Genomic DNA, 19,409 nt, shown 5'->3' with positions numbered 1-19,409 from the left:
ACTGCTGCAGGGTTATTCTAGTACACTGGCCTGGATTCGGTCTTTAAATAACATCTCTCCTGGTGAAGTTTCCTTTCCCTCGGCTGTTACTTTTTTTTTTTCTTTTTTTCTTAAAGGCATGTCTGACAAACCGTTTTTATATGGAATGACAGATTTATCAGACTGCATGCAGTCAACTGTGATGGGACCTGCACGGAACAAAACTGGAAGTTTAAGACGTGATGTAACCAATGTACTCCAAGCTGCGGCAGAGATGTTCCTGAGCTATCCCTTAAATTTCAAATTGCTCTTATTCAAGAACTTAAATAAAGAGGTTAAGCTTGAGATACTGTGTCTACTGGAAACAACTTGTATTGACACAATTTTCTTTTCTGTCATGGCTAAACATTTGACATGAAATGACTTTAATAATCTGTCTCATCTCTTCTCAGGAAACTATCAGAGTACAATAGAGATGCTTTCCTGACAAAAAGAAGGGCTGGCATTTAGTTAGTTATCTGATGACAGGCACAAAAAGTCTGTGTGTGTGAGTTCTCTGTGTGCGTGTATGTGTGTGTTACATCGTAGGGGGTGCTGCCTGTTTGTCGCCGTGTCTGTCCTGAAACCCACTGAGCCAAGCTGCCGCAGGAAGAATCTGTGCCCCCGTGTACTACAATATCCTGTTTGGACTCAAGCTGCTCTCCCCCACTCCTACACACAAACACACACACACTCCAGGACAGACATGGACACACACACTTAGCCCGCTCATACATCACATTCAAGCCCTAAAACATACGGCTTTGTTTTTGTTGTTTTTTACTCTTGCGGTGCTATTCTGCAAATCTGGTGCGGCTGGTTCAACAAGGCTTTTACTCTGAAGCGTGGTTTGAAAGAGAGCAAAGTTCCAATGTGTGCGTGAGTGTGTGAATGTGTGTGTGTGAGAGTGTAAGTGGGGCGTGGAGTGTGAACAGCAGGGGGCTGAAGTTGTAGCTCAGCAGTGTAAATATAGAGCTCATAGAAATCACATGTCAAACAAAGTGTAAAAGCATTTGGATTAACAAGAGGGTGGTACAGTGCTTGTGTAGTTGTACATGGTTGCATAGAATGGTGTGCATGTATGTGTGTGTGTGTGTGTGCATGTGTAGTAAGTAAGGCCTTGTATGCACACACTCACTCAACTCACTCACTCATACTAGTTATTAAGACCAGGGGATAGCAGTGGAGATTTTCATGCTGCAGCTATCCACCCATTATTCCCTTTAATTCAAATATCTGCACTATCATTCAGCACAGCCTGCATGCAGTTTGTATCACTTTGCATATACAAGCACAGCAGGAGTGGAAAGGCCGAGTGAACATTGTCTGCTTATGGCATCTGCTGCTTCCCGTAAGCAGTTGATAAAAATTGGGGGGAAAAAATGTCTGGCCCAGAGGCAGATACCTCACTTCCCAACAGAGCATGGTGCATTTCCTGAAACTGACAACTGCTGAGACTTGTACACAGGCCAGGCTGAACGGGAAGGAGGGAGAGAGGGAGACAGACAGAGGAGGAGAGAGAAGAAAATGAGAGAGGTCTACTTGACCTGTGGAACAGTCACTGAAAGGCTGAAAGTACTGGAATATGTAGCTTGCAAATTCGAATGCGAACACACACTTTATCAGTGTTGCCAGAAGCAAGACATCTCTTCTCTATCCAGAGATAAAACCTCTTGGCTCAGATTCTCTAACTGGAACTGTTCACAAATGTTTAAGAGGTAGTTTACCAAAGCTATTGTTCCCGGCAAGAACAAAGCTCCAGAAACTCACTGACTGTTGGAAAGGCCAGCTTTGATAAGTCAGGAAAGTGTGGTTCTGTTCACTTTCTTCAAGCTTCACCTCTTTCCTCTTTGTAATGCTGCAGAACAGAAAATTGTGATGGCAAAATAACAAAATGCATGTGAGTGAGAGGTTGAGTGGGGAAGCAGCAGTGGAGCAGTGAACACACCTGTCTGCATTCATGAAAACACAGGTAAAAGGATATTTACCCTTCAACTTAACCCTGTGCTGTCAGTTTCCTTTTACTCTGTGTCAACCCAGCAGAGGCAGAATTATTTAATCCACACTTACATGAAAATAGAAGAGTTCAGCGATGGTAGCCTGTCTATCAGATGAGAACAGTGAGGCGAGGGGAAGGGATGTTGCTTCAGCACAGCCTGCTGGTCACAGAGAGGATTTCTTTTCTTTTCTCCTCTCCCCTCCTCCACACAGCAGGACTGCTGACGTTTGGCTTTTTCTGAAAGCTGCTGTGTTATTACAGCATTTCAGCCAAATGCAACCTCTTTGTCACTTTAACACACGGAACAGGCAGAAGGAAGATATGCTCACATACTGCGATACTGACCAAAAAACGTCTGGGAGGAAGAAGGTAGCTCTACCTCAAACTTTCAATAGACTTCACAAACACACTTGGTGTACTTAAGAAAGTAGCAAGAAGAGTTACTCACAGGAACTGTTTTTCTCACTTTTAGATACAATACAAATGCTGCTTTTTGCACTTACATCAATTATACAATCACTTGTATTTTTAATAAGATCTGTTTTTGAAGCTCCTGTGAGGTGTATTTTTAAATTGTAATGAAACACTTTTCTTAAAGATGCATTAATTCTTTATTATTATCAATTACTTAAGCAGCTATAGTAAAAAAATTTCAAAATCATAAAAAACAGAGTAATGAATTGTATCATTACCTTATCAATTTTAAATGTTTGACTGACAGAAAACATAACATAGTAAACACAACTTCCTTTTAATCAACGTTAAAACTAATACATGGTGTAACAAATTCAGAGTTACCTGCATTTTATTTAACAACGTTATTATTTCTAACACATGAATACAGCCTTTTAACCACAATTACACCAACTGGTTAAAATTCTAAAAATATCTCCTCTTCTCCTGTCCTTTAAATCTTTTCAGTTTGACTCACAATATCTGATGTTTCACTTTATTTCTCCTCCACATTCTGACTCAGTCTGTAATTGTGGATAGTGTGCTGCCTTGCACTATTTAGTACACACAGTAGCTCTATTATGTAACAGTGGAACAATGTAGCCCCCTCTGTTACTGAGGACATATCTCAGATGAGATCAGTATTTTATTTTAGTCCTGCCCTCAATTCCAACACACGCCATTGAGACTCTCCTTTTATTTGCACTTCAGCAGGTACTAACTTCAACTTTCATACAAACTAACTTACTGATTCTATATTTTGTTAATATGTTTCACACTCTTTAGATTTATCTTGATAAGGTCCACAGTCTTAATTTGGATTAAGCTGAACCTAAGTTGTTAGAAAACAGATTATTTCATATACCTTATATATCATTTTTATATTTTTTAATTTAAAAAATACTATTGTTCCTACTATGTATTTATTCTACAGCCAGCCAAATTAGTCTAAGCATAAAAATCCAAAATTACGCTACTGAACTGGTTTTAACTTTGCTCTTGAACTTCTCAAACTCCACACCAACCTTCCTATAAAGCCATCAACTGTTAAGTTCAGAAAAAGTTATCTTGGCTTTTTAAAGCAATTTTACTTCTTTTCCTGGCCTCAACTTAGAATAGCCTGCGGCACACTCTCTAACACACTCTTTAACTTCCCTCCCTATTTTTTTCTGACAGGCTTTGAGTAAAAAGGATAAAACTGTGCTATAAAATTACAGTAGTAAGCTGGGAAAGACTTTACAGCACATATACACGTGTAGCATAAAGAGGTCGGCCTTTCAACACTAACAGAGACTTATTAAGAGAGTTATTAGTCCCTGCCTCGACCTCTGGGGGGTCTTTCATTATGAACTAAGCTCTATATGGCTCCTATTAACAGCCGTGGAAAAAAACACAAGGGGAAAGAGGAGGAAGAGAGAGAGAGAGAGTGTGTGTGTGTGTGTGTGTGTGTGTGTGTGTGTGTGTGTGTGTGTGTGTGTGTGTGTGTGTGTGTGTGTGTGTGTGTGTGTGTCTGTGTGTCTGTGTGTGTGTGTGTGTGACTTTTCTAAGACTTATCAGTCCCTCTTCTATGATTTAAGGCTTTTCAGTTGCTCCGCTGCTTTACACATCTGGCTTCAGGTTGTCACTTTAAGATTCATACCCTGCAGGCTGCTTCTTTATCTGGATTAACGGTAACAACACAATAAACTGCGACAGGACTGTGTTTTGAAGAAACTGTCAGTTTCTTGGTACTGCAAGGATTTCAAGTGTAAGATAAACTTTTCATGCCACATGAAGTCAGAAATGAAACCCCAGAAACGCTGTGGTTCATTTCTCCTAGAAGCAAAAAGTGTGCTAAATTCCAGTGTACTCTCTGTGGTTAAGCTGTGAATGTGTGTCTGTGAGCTGTCGCCTTTAAAACCCCTGAGGAGCCTGCTGATAGTGGTGTGATTGAAGCAGCAAGTGGGTGACTGTCTGTAGCCTTCTTTATTCTCAGAGGTCAGATAGTGAGAAATAAACTGAAAACATTGATTCTTTCATTTCAGAGAAATTATTGTCTGATTAACTCTTCTACCATAAAGGTCAGACCACTGAAACCGGCAGATTCCAAATACAGTAATGCTTGAAGTAAATATATAACCCTTGATAAGGCTCTTTGAGTTGTTGCTTCTCTTTTACTTCTGAATTTTCACAAATTTAAGATCAGGGTGGCATTTACTACAAATCATGTTTTTTAACCATACTGAAAGTCATTTTAGAGAGTAAGTTGTACAATTATTAAATCATTCCATTATGATGATGATGATAATGATGATGATGATTATTATGATTATTATTATGATTATGATTATGATTATTATGATTATTATGATTATGATTATTATGATTATTATTATTATTATTATTATTATTATTATTATTTGAAGCATATTTTCAGGACTGCGTGTACATGTAAGGGTTTTTCATTTGAATGATTCAGATTTGCTTCAACATTGTATCTGTTTTTACCACAACTTACCACTGTTTCCTGACTCTCAGAAACAGCCTGGGACAGAAACTAATTTTTCTGCTTCAGTGTAAATAGAGGTGAAATGTCTCTTTGGGAATGGATTTGACAGATGTGATCAGGTTATCCCAAGCATTGAATTTTCTATTGAGATATAAATAGTTAGGCAGATTGGTCCATTCAGAGTCTAGTCAACATATGAAAATATGACAACAAAGGGGCAACAGTTTACTCAAGTGCTTAAACCTCACACTCAATATGCAGAATTTTCTGCATATGGGGTTTTTCTGTCCAAAAAACAGGCAGCCTGGGTTTGACTCAAACTAAAGGCCTGTCCGCTCACTATTTCTATAATCAGAAGAGATAATTAGATTCGGATTTCACGAAACCTTTTTATAAAACAAAAATTTGCTCAGAAAAATAAACAAGTGAAAAAAATGTATAATTCAAACATTTGTCTTAGGTATAAAATAAAATAAAATAAAATAAAATAAAATAAAATAAGATAAAATAAAATAAAATAAAATTAATTAAAATAAAATATAATAAAAATTTAATAAAATAGAATAAAATAAAATATGTTCAAATACTTTTTAAAAAAACACTGAATCACTGAGAATTTTAGCTCTTTTGACATTTCCTCTGGATGGTTTAAACAAAAACAAGCTAACTTTGTCATTTGAATTAACTTTGAATGACCCTTTTTTGTTACCTCAGTTCATCACTGTAATGCTTTTCAAGACCTTAAGACACCCTGTAGATGTACAAATCAAACTTAAGTGTTGAAATTCCTTTGCAGCTAGCCAAATATAACTCAGCAGTAAGGGCATTTACAGAGCCTGGGGTGGTTACAGGCTCCATTACTCTGTCAAAATTGGATGTCAGAGAATATTTTGATGCAAGTCTGGCCGACTGAAATACCTTAATGTCAATACTACATTAATAACCCTCCGTCCTCTATCTAAAATAAAGTGAAGGGATATTTAAGACCAATCACACCTCCTAAGAAAATACACCCAGACCCTTCAACCACATGGTGTGATTGAAGGCTGTGTCCTTGATGCGATGCCAACCAGCCCATTTAAGCCAATCCAACTTTGCTGACCCAGACCAACCTTAGCTCAGTGGCACAGAGAGGGGTGATCATTCAGACAGGTGGGGCAGGCACTGGGCCAGGGTGGAGGAAAGAGGGTGGACACAAACTCATCCACTGTATCTTAAGTTTTCCTGCAGTCAAAGAGCAGGGCATAGTCAACCCTTCTCCTCTCTAGCAGGTGAATACCCTGGCTGCTGGTATATCCCTGCCTTTGCTTGTGAGAGGGAGAAACCACAAGGCCCCACAGACGAGCTCCATCAACAGGCCCTCTATTCATCTCCAGAGCTGAAACACTGGGCTCTCAGATGCAGCTCCGGCACCTGGTCGCAGATGGACGCAACATCAGAGGCAGGGCGGTGGCAGCACTGGTCGCCACACCTGAATAAACCCCCCAAAGCCCACATCAAATGGCAGGGCTGGTCTGTTTGAAAACCTGAGAGCACGAGAACCTGGAGAGTCGTGTTGAAAAAAAAGGGTGGCCACGAGAGTTGTAGAAGGCTGCAGGATTAGGGCTGGCTGTACAAACAGGTCACTCTGGTGCTGCTACAGACTACTGTTTTTATTAAACGAAGAGAAGAAGAAGAAAGTGGGGAGGAAGAGGAAGACCAGGAGGAAGAGGGGGAGGAGGAGAAAGACATGCACTCACAGGACGAAAAACGGTATTTATACAGGTGTCTTTAAGATTGCAGCGCAGAGGTGGACACACCTCTAAGAGACAGGGAAGCATCTATAGTACGATTGGGTGCTCTCCAAGAAACACCTTGACTGGGCCTTTCTTTGATTTCTCCAAAGTTAAAGAAAAAGCTCTGAGATTTCTGTAGAGTCTGCATGGCTATCACAACAAAAGTTATACACTTGTTTTGATTATTTAAACTGAGGGCTTCGTAAATGTGCAAAATTTAAAAACAAACAAATTCAACATCAGCCTAAACATATCGTTCATTTATTGATATAATAACTACTTGAATTACAACTTCTGCTCCTACTCCTATACCACATGTAAAACTTCGACCTACAATGATTACAGATACCTTTTCCATAATAACTACTGCTAAAATAACTGGTACTAATACAACACTACAATAACAATACAATAACAACGTAACCACAGCAATAATACAGACTATGATCACAAGTACAACAACACTGCAATGTTTTTAACAGCTACATTTACAGTACAATTACAATCATATTTACAATACTGAAAAAATAAATAAACAAATGAATAAAATAATAACAATGCCACCATTACTATTGGACAACAGCTAGGACTACTTCTGCCATCACATCAACTGCTACTACAATCACTGTATGAGTAACACATTTACATAATATTACAGTTATAATAACTACAACATTAGCATCTAAAAACCAATTCCATAAGAACAAATTCTAATACTGTTCAATCACTTTTAACTGCTTCATTTTAATGACATTATCTTTTATGTTAACAAATAAGACAACTACCACTTATGCCAATACTGCGAAAATAACCCCTACTACAACAAAACCAACGTTTGCTATCGTTACTACTATAGCACTAGAATAAAAGGTTTTACTAAATATACAAAAATATTAACTACTAGTACTTCTACTTGGAACTAAGATATACTAGTTTAACAGTATGACATTCATAAAAACAAGCACTTCTTCAAATTAGCAACCGCAACAACAATGATAAGCTCCTCCACCCAATTAGCCCTGCTGCTATTACCATAACATTCATTCATTCATTTTCCGAACGGCTTATCCTGTTCAGGGTCGCGGGTGGCTGGAGCCTATCCCAGCTGTCATTGGGCAAGAAGCGGGGTACACCGTGGACTGGTCGCCAGCCAATCACAGGGCTGACACAGACAGACACAGGCACAAACACACTCACACCTATGGACAATTTAGAGTGACCAACTAACCTGGTGAGCATGTTTTTGGACTGTGGGAGGAAGCAAGAGGACCCAAAGAGAACCCCCCATGCCCAGGGAGAACATGCAAACTCCACACAGAAAGGCCCTCAGGCCAAGCTGCACCACCATGCAGCACTATCACCATAGCATTTATAAAAAAAAAAACCCCAGCAACTTCAGACAAAGACTATTACATCTATTATTGCAAGAACTTTACTACAGAAAAAAATGTCTCTGATTACAAACATTTTTTACCACCACTATGACCCTGAAAGTTGAGTCTGCAGGATTTTCCATAAAAAGTAAAATGCCAACTTTTACAGAAATAATCCTGATCAATCATTTTGTATGTGGCTGCATACATGTGTGTCAGTGTCTGTGTCTGACTCGAACCTGCTCAAACCTGCTTGAACCTGCTTGAACCCACTCCTCTGCCTGTATGTTGATGTTTCGGTTGTGTCAGGATGTTTCTGGGAAGAGAGTAAGCGTGGTTACATCAGCCAACCACAGCGAGCCCCATGCAATTTTGTGTGATAATTAGCAGTTATAAGAAGCTATCCCAAGCGGCTATGATAGTGGTCGTAGCACAGAGCAAGAAAAACACAACAAAAGTGAAATTAAACGCCAAACAGATTATGCTTTTTACAAAATGAGGGTGAAGCTTGGCTTGACTTTAACTGGCTTTCGGGAACTTGGTGACCAGTACAGGACAAAGAGCAACATGAGTTGGCTTTCTGCTAACCAGGTATGTGTCAAATACCTGCCACAAGCCAACAGCTCTCGCCTTGAAACTTGATGCTGCAGGTGGGTGCTGGACTATTGAACGTGTTCACGTAGTCACAGTCAGAGGCTGTGGGTTTGTGCTGCTGCTGGCTGCTGAGCCAAGGAGAAGGAGCCCAGTTTGAATCTGTGTTGACTAATAAGTGATGAAAATTTCTGCAGACCCTACCTTTAACAGTAACAGCATCATCTACTACTTCTACTACAATTGTTTCTTCTGTAATTACTATTTCTACTTTATCTATAGTAGTGATGACCTCCACAAGAAGTACTCTTGCAAGAGTTAGTACTTCTGCCACCACCATATTTACTACTACTGCAACAACCACTACAGGAATCACTATTACTTTTACTTACTCTCCATTGCTCCAGCTCCAAAACTTTCTCTCCACAGTTACCAACAGTTACCTCTACTCTTCAACAACCCCCCAGTGCTATGGATGCCTCGTTCAACATTCTTGTTGAGAAAAGCAGCCAATTACTCATGACTATTTCAGGACCAGACCATGCACCCTGAGTTCACTGGGTTCACTCAGAATTACAGGCTCTCAGTTGTATGCAGTTGTATGCCTCAGCTATCAGCTAACCAGCCAAGTTGTACCCGATCAGATAAATCCACAGAATCATAGAGCAACTGTGGTCAGATGCTGTTTGTTTCCATGTTTTGTGTTGTTTTTTTTTCTTGTTTTTTTTTTAGTTCTTATTTATTGGTACCAAGAACTTAAAAGAAACAAGTGAAGTCCTTCAATTACATTTGCATGAGCCTATGAGCCTGGATAATGATCTTGTTAGTTTTAAGTCTCACTGATCAATGTGATTTCGGGTTAGGGCCACTTACTTCCCCTTGGAAACAAACGCACTTGTCCAATAAGGTAGAAAGTATAATAAAATGAGGAGCAAATCTGAGTTTCCCATCTGTTTGTTACAGTTTGCTATTTTAGTGTGGAAATAAATATCCTTAAACTCTGTTGATCTGACTTCCACTAACAGGGCATTAATCTACTTAAGGATAATTCTGTTAATTCATTAGGTTAACTTGTGTATTTACCCTCAGTTGTATAATGCTGCAATTTGTTAAGACAAACATAATTAAATGAAAACAATCAAACGAGGCAAATTAAAGTGCTGCAAGAACCAATTTAGTTTTGAGGCAGCTAATGGAAAACATTCATCTTCATTCATGTCGTGTTATTGGTAACAGCACTCTGCCCTTATCTAAACAAAGCCCGTAATTTTCTTTCACATCATACTGCCCTTAAACAAAAGACAGTGACATCACAGAGCTGCTCGGGGAGTCCTGTTTCCAAAACAGTAATTTCCTGGGTTCATTTTCTTTATTATTCCTTTTTACATTTTACATTTTTGGTGGCAAAGACAAACTTGTGCAGGACAAAGCAATCCAGGACAGTGGGAGGAAAGCTAAAACGATGGCTTGTGAGCCAAATACAGTTTGCTCCTCTCTATTTTGGGCTCTGACTCGATCTGGCCGAAGATAGATATGATGCTGGTTACAGTTCTTTGATCCTTTTAAACCAGTATTTTGGACATGCTTAGTTAATCACCGTATAAAATAACGACACATTTACAGAACTCACAGAGCCATATCGGTCCTGTGAATAATCCGAATGCAGCAGATAGAAATTTCATTGGTGAGATAATCTTTGTATCTGGTATATTCATGCAGTACTTCCTTGCCGAGTCTCTGCTTTTTCCAACTTGTGGTAAAAGATCATAAAGTGCTCTTCTAGCCACTGATGTTTGCTCGTCATTCAACTTCTCTGAACCACAATGACGCTGGGGGGGAAGTATGAGCAGCAAGCGTGCCTTCATTAATGCTCGATGGACAGTGTGAAACCCTAAAAAACACATTCTCTCATTAATTACTCAATAAAAATGCTGTTTATACCCCTGGGTGTGACATGTCATAAAAGATGGACTGATGATTGTGGTTTTAGTAATGATGGGAGAATGTGCTGAATCAGCACAGAAAATGTGGCCCTGTTTCCCGTAAAGACATTGCTTTTAGAGAATTGTCTTACACATCACTCTTTGTCCTATTTATAATGCAAAGATATATCTTTTTTTTCTGGAACGAAACCCCATGACTTTTCTTTTCTCTTGAAAGTCAACTCTGGCCTGGAGTAAAACTCTCCACGGCAATTTGTATCCTGCACCAACAGAAAACCTATTCAATAGCATTCTTGCTAACTAGATTCAGATTCCTTTATTGTCACTATACAAGTACAACAAAATATAAGTAGTCCTGCTAGTCCAAAAGCTGTTTTAGAAAACAGATAATAAAAATATATAATATTCATCGATAGAAAAACAATACAACCATACAATCTGTACAGTCAGCTACACATGGAGGTAGAAAGAAGGGAAGTAAATACGAAGAGGTGTAGAAGAATAAATAAAAGAATAAATATTTTCAATACTTTCTGCAGTGTAAAGTGCAAACAGCAGTTTGAGGTGCAATAAGATGCAACATTTACTGAGTTTTATTTTACAATACAAGGTGTGTGTCTTTCAGTATTCAGCTCCAATATGGCACCGAGATAGAAACTGTTCTTGAATCTGTTGGTTCATGATGGGATGGATGTGAATGACCTTCCAGAGAGCATTAAAAAACTAGGCTCTGGGTTTTAAAACATTAGAAAGTGGTTAAAAATACTTGGATGATACAGAGTAACTTTTAAGAGTTTGGAGGTACAACATTTCATCCAACAATCCTTTCAAGTGTTAGCTGAGCCTGTGCTGACTAACCCTTACAAAACCTGGGTAGAAGCAGTCTGTGCATGGTTTGGTGAACTAGAATGCACAGTAATCTGAACAGTATTGTGCATTTGCTTTAAGTATTAAGTTTATCGTATGCAAATGCACACTAACCTCCTGATTACTGCACCATGTTGTTGCAGTATGTGCAGAACGTGGTTTGCCATTGACTTGCTGAAATATACACCTTCTTCCCTGGTCTCTTATACTTCTCACAAACTTGTATATGTTCAGCATTAATGGTGCCTTCCCTTTTATGCAAGCTGCCAATGCCCTTGGCACCTGTGAATTCCCATGATAACACACAAGTTGGTCCTTCCCTTCTTGAAAGCACAGGACATGGTGCTAATGACTTTCAAAAACAATGTCAAGTTTTGACTCTGTAATTGAAGAAAAAAACACACTCGCCAACTTCCAGAATAAAGAATTTAATGCTGCAACATTTCTGTCAAAAACTTTTTTCTAGCAAATGTTGAAAAGGTCCACAGGGGTGTTTTCCTTTTTCCCAGCATGCACTTTAGATTGAGATTTTGCTGGCATTCTGGCTGTTCATATGGTTTCTTCTTTGCATGGTACAACTTTCATCTGGTGCAAATCAACCCTGGTGATTGGGAGGTGTTCTTTTAGGCTTTTATTTTAGTATCACATACCTGTATTTGAGTTTTGTCCATCCTCTTCTAAAATGAGTATACTTTTTAATTATAAATTCATAAGATTTTTCAATTTGAACATTTAATGATAAACTATTTCCCTGTTTTCAATGAAATTCTTTGTTGAAATAACTTTCAAACCGTCAACATTGTTTTGTATTTCAGCATCTCCAAAAGCATCCAAACCTTTTGGAACTGGAGTTGTACTGGTTGTATAAAAACCTTCCAGTGGGATTTGAGCTGGTTTTATTTTCCAGATGCAGGACTAATTAACAAATTTGAATATGCCAAAGAAAGTAAAGGTAAAACAAAGCCAAGACTGTGTGATGAGACTTAGCACTGAATCCTTCCATGTATATTCACTGTCAAGAGAATATAAATCAGCAAGTAGCTGTTTACTGCATTAAGACGGTTTTCTGCCTTTTTTTCATCCTACAAACTGGCAGAAACTCAAGAAACCAGAGCACAACTTGTTCCTTTTTTTCCTCGCACAATTTGTTCCTTTCTTTCTCAGTTGCTTTCACTATCTTTTCATAAAACAGCAGTAGCCAGGCAGCTTCTTTGCTTGCTGCGGGGCAGGAGGCCACAGATTTACCCCCCCCTCATCCGTTTGTCTGTGTGCATATGTGCGTGTGCATTTGTGTCTGCTGCATGAGCCTGACGTGGGGCCCTCAGCCTGGTTTGTCATTCTAATACTTGGCAGTAAAGCCACAAATATTAAGAGGATTTATAAGATATGTTCACATTACATTCACTGTTGAATCTTGCATAAAGCCCCATAAAATAACGTCTTGGTCAGCACATGTTCTGGAGCACAGAGCTGAACAAAAGGGGAGGCAAGCTGCTGGAGGAAACTTATATCACAAACATCTGTCAAAGTGACAATTCTCAAGCTTTAAAAAGACTCCTGTGACATAAAACCATGAATGCATTTTGGATTTTTCCTCTTGACTGAACGCCACGTTTGAAACAACCCTCCATGCCATCAATATGAGACTACAGTGTAGGAGACAGGCGTACAGAGGCCGCATGGACAAAAAGTCAATTTGTTCAGAGCTCTGCACAAAAGCTGCAGTTGCTCAGAAGAAAGAGGCCCCTACTTGAAGAAGACAGGCGGTGATGCATGTGTCTCTGCTTTCGCCCCCCCCTCCTGCGGCGCTGCAGTGGCTTTTCATTCTTTATCTCTGGCTAGCTTGTAAGAGGGGAACTAATTAAGAGCTGCCTGCAGGTGGCCCATGCAGGCTTTTACAGGTCTGAGAGTAGACGAAGAAGAGGAGAAGGAGGAGGAGGAGAGGGTTGGAGACGCTGGACACACCCAGCAGGGGGAAGAGGCAACTGGTCACGAGATGACAGAGATGACTGAACCAGGAGAGGTGTTTACTCTTTTTTTCTTTCTTTTTTGGTCTCATAGGGAAACTTAGGGAAGAGATGATGCACATAGACAGAGAACTGTGTATTAGCGTGCTGCTACACAACATAAATATTTTCTTTCTGGTTTCCTGTCCAGCAATGCCAATGACAGCAGCGGAGCATGTGAGAGCTACTTCAGATGTCTTTTTGCTGTCAGAGTTCTCATCAAATAATAATCCAAAATCTTCAGGACTGGAGCGCAATCAGCTGACTGCCTGGTCCTGTTAAGTCAATGGTCAAAAACCGCGGGTGAAAGCCACTCATTCTGCTGCTGATAGAAAGCAATGTTGTCTAAATGAATAGGATCTATCTAAGTTTGGAGCCTTTATTTACCTCCCAGTGAGTTCACTGAATTCTGCTGGAAAATCACAAAATGTGTTTCTTGTCTTAATTTATATCAACATCCACAGCCTTTCCTCCTAGCCTCATTATGTCATGTAATAGCACTGAAGATAACTCGCCAATACACTTCACAATAAGTTAATGATCCTGGAGCTTAACATGCTATACAATAAAAGCTGTTCTTGATCACAGGAAAGGTAAGACTGGACGTTTATGTCTCAACAGTGAAACTAGTGGTTATGACTATATTGTTTGTGAGATGTTTAATTCAATCTTACTTCACATAAACTTGTGCAACAAAAAAGGCTGATTAAATTTGTTTAATTTAATTTAATTATTCTCAAGACAGCTTGAGGCCTGCTGGAAAATCTACATGTATATGTAAGTACAACAGGTCAGTGAGGTCAATTTTTCTTTGCTATGGTTACAGCCCACAGCTAAGATGGAGGACTATGGCAACACTAAAGATAAAAAATGTGAAGCTGAGAAAAAAGTCAAATTGAAAAATAGAAGCCTAAAGTTACAAGGATGAAGTCATAAATCAAAGAGTGATGTAATATAATGAGAAAGAAGCTGTAATACAAGTTCAGGTTGATCCTTGTCAGCTGAGGGAGGTGGACAGCTGAGGAGAAACCTTGATAAAATCCTGTATGTACAAGACTGGCCATTAAGTTACTTTTTAAACCTTAAAGTTTAACTCAAGATGCTCTACAGTCGCTGTATAACATCAGACTACCAAACCCCCTACAAACTGGGGTATCAGAGACTTCCCCCGAATAGCAGGGAGGCAAGTTTGAAGCTGTAAACACGTATCAAACAAGTATCTCAAAAGGGGACAGAGATGAAGGAAGTGGTGCGAGAGAAACCTAAGACCAGTGAAAAAAAAAAGACAGGATACGTTCCATTTTTCTCTTAAAACCAAGGAGGAGCTCTCAGTTGTTATTTCCACACAAAGCTTTTGACACACTTAAGAGGCTCAAGACCTGACAAAACCCTGAGAGCTCAGACTGAGGCCTGAAAGCAGGAGACTGACCTCAGAACCGTTCTGCAGACGGAGGCCTTAGGAAATGAGCTGAGGGCAAAAGAGGAGCCCAATAGGGAGATGAAGAAAAAGGTGTAGCTTTATTTATTTTTTTATTTTTTTATTTGACCTTTACTTTCCCAGGTAAATATGTGCGAGAACCAGTTCTCGTTTAAATCTAAATGTCAGGAATCCTGACAATCCTGTGTACCAGGACTTCACATTAACTCTGTGTTTATGTGGGTTTTCTGCAGGATGCGCTGGTTTTGTCACACTCTTAAAAACAAATGCAAAAAAAATTAATAGAGAGAAAGTATTTTCAAATAAAAAAGTGGAATAAGCCTTCTTCCTTATAGATAATAAACATAATTTGGTTGAACGTAATATTGAGATTGTTGTGTATAAAACCTTTAGCTTCTGTTACCATCATATTGGTAAACAAAGTGACCTAAACAATGAGAGAAACAGGGATATCACAACATGGGACAGTCTGAGGGGGGAAGGTACAGCACACAATCACTTCAATCACCTAAACAGGGCCTTCCTCTGTTTGGGGAAAGAAGGGTAACTTGGAAACATTTACTCATTCTTAAAGAGGGTAAATGTCCATCTGCTTTGTGGTGGATGTAGTATCAGCAAGTTAGGCCGGGGTTTGTTATGATCTGTTCGGCAGTCAACCGGTAAATCTCCTAAATTTACATCCTCAAAGTGTACAGCTTGAGACACACACACTGATCAAGAATCAGCCTCATTTACACTGAGTCAAGTAAACAAACAGTGGAAGCAGTGTTTACAGTAGCAAGAACAGAACCATGCTGACACTGCAGGAAGAAGTGTGTGAACTTTGTGTGAGATTTTTTTTAGGATATTTCATAAAGTCCAATAAAAGCAGCAAAGAGTTAGAATTATGGAAACAAACAGGGCAATAAAAATGATTTACCTTCTCAGAGGGGGAAATTGTGCCTTTCTGCGTTTGTGTGCAGTAGGTATGAGTGTGTAAGAGCGTGAGAGTGTGTATGTTTTGAATTCAGGGGAGCAAGAGACATGATTGCGTGCGGACTCTGCCCTGTACCACTTCCTCCACAGAAGCCCAGAGCCGTCACACCAGCTGTTTTGATGCCTTTATCACACACATGAGCATACACACACATCCACATATGTTTATCTGCTACTGCAAAGTGAAAGCTAACACTGTAACCTCCAAACTAGCGCTGACACAGAGATATGAAAGAGATAATCGTGACAGAAATGTTAAAAGAAAAAAAAAAATTAGCTCATGACAAACTGACACACAGATCTGAGTTAGTGGAAGAATCCCAAATCCAAAAACTGATACAGTGTCTGTGCGTGCAAGTCACCCTCAAGCAGCAAGGGTGGATGTGGTAGCTGTCTGCAGAAAGCCAGATAAGGATGCCAAATGACAGTGCCGTCCCTGGTGGCGTGACACCACAGGCAAAACAAACCAGCTGTTATGGGAAAGCACCCAGCATGGCCCAAATCTCAGCTTGGCTGTTAGAGCTGAGTTGTGGGCACAGAAGCCGTGCAATGGATACAAATAGACACAGAGTGCCTCTGCAGCTGGAAGGCTAGCTCACACATACTTAGGCATTAACAACCAGTGGTCCCACGCCCACAGGAGCATGCAAATACACTGAGCACACGCAAGAAGGGAAACTGAAACACATGCACAAAGAAAAAGATATACTCAGGCCATTAAACACATGCTCAGTTTCTCTGAACACAATTTGACACTGATTTCATAAATAAACAAAATGAAACTAGAATTTCAAATGTCTTGAAGTTAGTTACACATTTCTTCAATGGACATGCAATATTAGTCTACTAGCAGATTTTTTAGATTAATGCCTTTGCTGGAGTGACAGTTAATGTAAAATCTCTTGAATGTAGTTTGCATGACAAGAAACATGTAACTAACTATGAGTTGGTTCATGACATAAATTCCAGTATATGGCCTGAAAACTTTGAACAGAGCAATTTTCTGTCATGACCAAGTGTAAATGTCCACCTGTGTCAGGTGTATGCCTGAGGCTGGCCCCAAAAGTACCAGAAACATAATACATTTGTCGCATTGTACAATGATGCATGTGTTATACCATCATACCATGCTGTATTGGGTCAGATCTTTTTGTATTTTACAGTCTCTGAATACATCACATAACTTGCATTGAACCGCATTGTGTCAAATTGTGTTGTGCTTTATTGTATCTTAACATACTGCATCCTAACACATCGTAAGTTCAGCTGAAATTTCCTCTTATGGTAATGACAAGCTGCTGGTTTTGAGATGGAACAGGAAACTCTGTAGCTGTGCATTAAGTGTCCTTAAATTAAGTTATTCCCTTTCTTCACCTCAAGAACTAAAGTCCACCCAACTATAGGACCGTGTTTTCCTCTGAGTCGTTATATCTTTAGCAAACTGCAACAGGTTTCAGGTTTTTAAACAGTTCTTTTGATAAGATTAGACTTAACATTTCCAGCCACCAAGACACCATGTGTAACAGGACAAATGTTTTACAGCAAGACCAGATTTGAATTTTGAACAGCTGATTAGGCAAGGTTTCATTTCCAGTGGAATTGCTCAGTCTGTGTCCCGAACATTGAACCATTTGAACATACTTACATCTGCAATTGTTGATGAAATCCATGCATAGAATGCATGGATATATGAAGTAACAGATATAGAGTATCTTTTAGTTCATATATCTGCTTCTACTTTGGTGTGGGAGCGCTCTATCCAAAGACAAAGCTCCCTCGGTAAAAATAACGCATGCTTGATCAAGAATCTAATCCTTGAACAGCAGAATAATCCAGAAACATGAGAAGCTGAGTGGCACAGCTATTGAAAAGTCAATGATTAATAGGTTTGGAGTTTGGGTAGTGGCTAGTTATGGTTTCTATGTTACATCAACGTTCACATTTTCCATGGCCTCCTTCCAGCAGAAGAAAGAAGGGTAGATGTAAGCATAGAGAAGAGGAGAAAGGGGAAGAAAATGGAGAGGAAGAAGAATAATGAGAGAGCTGGTACAGTACCTTGTAGAATTCAAGTGGTGTGCAGAAAAAGAGTCCTGGACCGATGCCACGGAGGGGCAGGTCAAAAGACTGCAAGGGAGAAAACGTTTCCTCTGCTCAGAACTCTGACTGTAGCGTTAAAGTTATTTCATTAATTCTCCCATAACAATAAAAAAAAATCAGGTGACCTCTTGTTGATGGGGAGCTCTGATATTTTGAACTGAACTTGGATAATGATGAAAACTGTGTTCCAGTTTCACCCTACAAGGTAAAGACTCTATTCCTCAGAACAAAAGGTGCACTACACTTTTTTTCTCCAAGTGCTCAGAGAGGAGAAAGAGGACAGAAAGGGACAGGGCGAAAAAGTGAACAGACTGAAGGAATGCAAGAAAAACAGTGAAGGATGACTGTTTACAGCTTTGAACAATATCTCTAAAATCTAGAATTTGCTTGTAAGCCAAAAATAAGTAGCAGATGCATGATCAATCAATTTGCTCGATATTGTAACAGAATTATCAATCCTTTGTGTGAAACTTTAGAAAAGCAATTATGTGATAGACTGATGAAAAAGAAAAATTACACACAAGGGGAAAGTCATTCACAAAACAGCAGAGCTGTTATGAGGAACAAACAAGAAGCAGAATTAGCTTCATCATGATTCAACTCTTTACCCCCAAATTATAAACAAACATAAATTCATCCAGTTATATACCGAGGAGCAGATAAAGTTAAAATAATGCATGTTAGTATGTGACAGCTAGGAGGTTATTATGGTATGGTGAAGCTTTTAGTGCACACAAGCTGTCTCTCCGTTGGGTTTACACAGGGACTGATAACATCTATTATAAGTTTATGTTAATACTATGAAAGGCCAACAACACACAACATCAACAAAAGACTTATGGAGGATTAGTGCTGATTTAAAATCATGAATCTATCGAAACATCTGCATTTATCCCTATGGAGCTTTGTGTCACCTGACAGTGTACTATGTAATTACATAATCCCAATGCAGCAATGCTATACCACCATGGCCATGTGGGAAACACACTCTGCTACTCTCCCACCCGTGAAATTTCAACAGACAGTGTTTATTGTTGCTATCAACGATCTTTTCTTCTCTTCTTTATGAATACTACACAGCACTGATCTGCTGTTTCTGGTGACTAAAAGGAGTAATGAGAGAAATGAGGATGTCACAGCAGTCATTAGAACATCTTTTGCATGTCAGGAAGGAGCACCAACAAACCCCACTCGCCTTTCACACACCAGCCAACAGCAGTGTACTCAATCCTACAAGGGCATGTAGTGACAAGCCATCCGGTACCTTAACATGTCCTCCAACCTATTGAGAGGGATTTCTTTGACATTTCCCTCTAGACTGAAGGGATAATCCCCTTTATAACTCTGTGTACCTGATATGGCCTTGGCCCTTGAGAGTCTCTTTAA

The 19,409-nt window shown here is 39.4% G+C and overlaps 1 protein-coding gene across 3 annotated transcripts in view; it reads right to left on the bottom strand.

Annotated features, from left to right (window-relative positions):
• The window catches only part of kcnq1.2 (potassium voltage-gated channel, KQT-like subfamily, member 1.2), a 197,047-nt gene that overhangs the window by 138,896 nt on the left and 38,742 nt on the right, over positions 1–19,409 (bottom strand). The window lies entirely within an intron of this gene.

Source organism: Halichoeres trimaculatus, unplaced genomic scaffold (genome assembly GCF_033239565.1).
Source record: "Halichoeres trimaculatus isolate MK-OKI-2021-1 unplaced genomic scaffold, fHalTri1.1 fHalTri1_scaffold_10, whole genome shotgun sequence".
Classification (NCBI taxonomy): domain Eukaryota; kingdom Metazoa; phylum Chordata; class Actinopteri; order Labriformes; family Labridae; genus Halichoeres; species Halichoeres trimaculatus.
The sequence above is the reverse complement of the archived record's forward strand: the minus strand, read 5'-3'. Positions and strand labels throughout refer to the sequence as shown.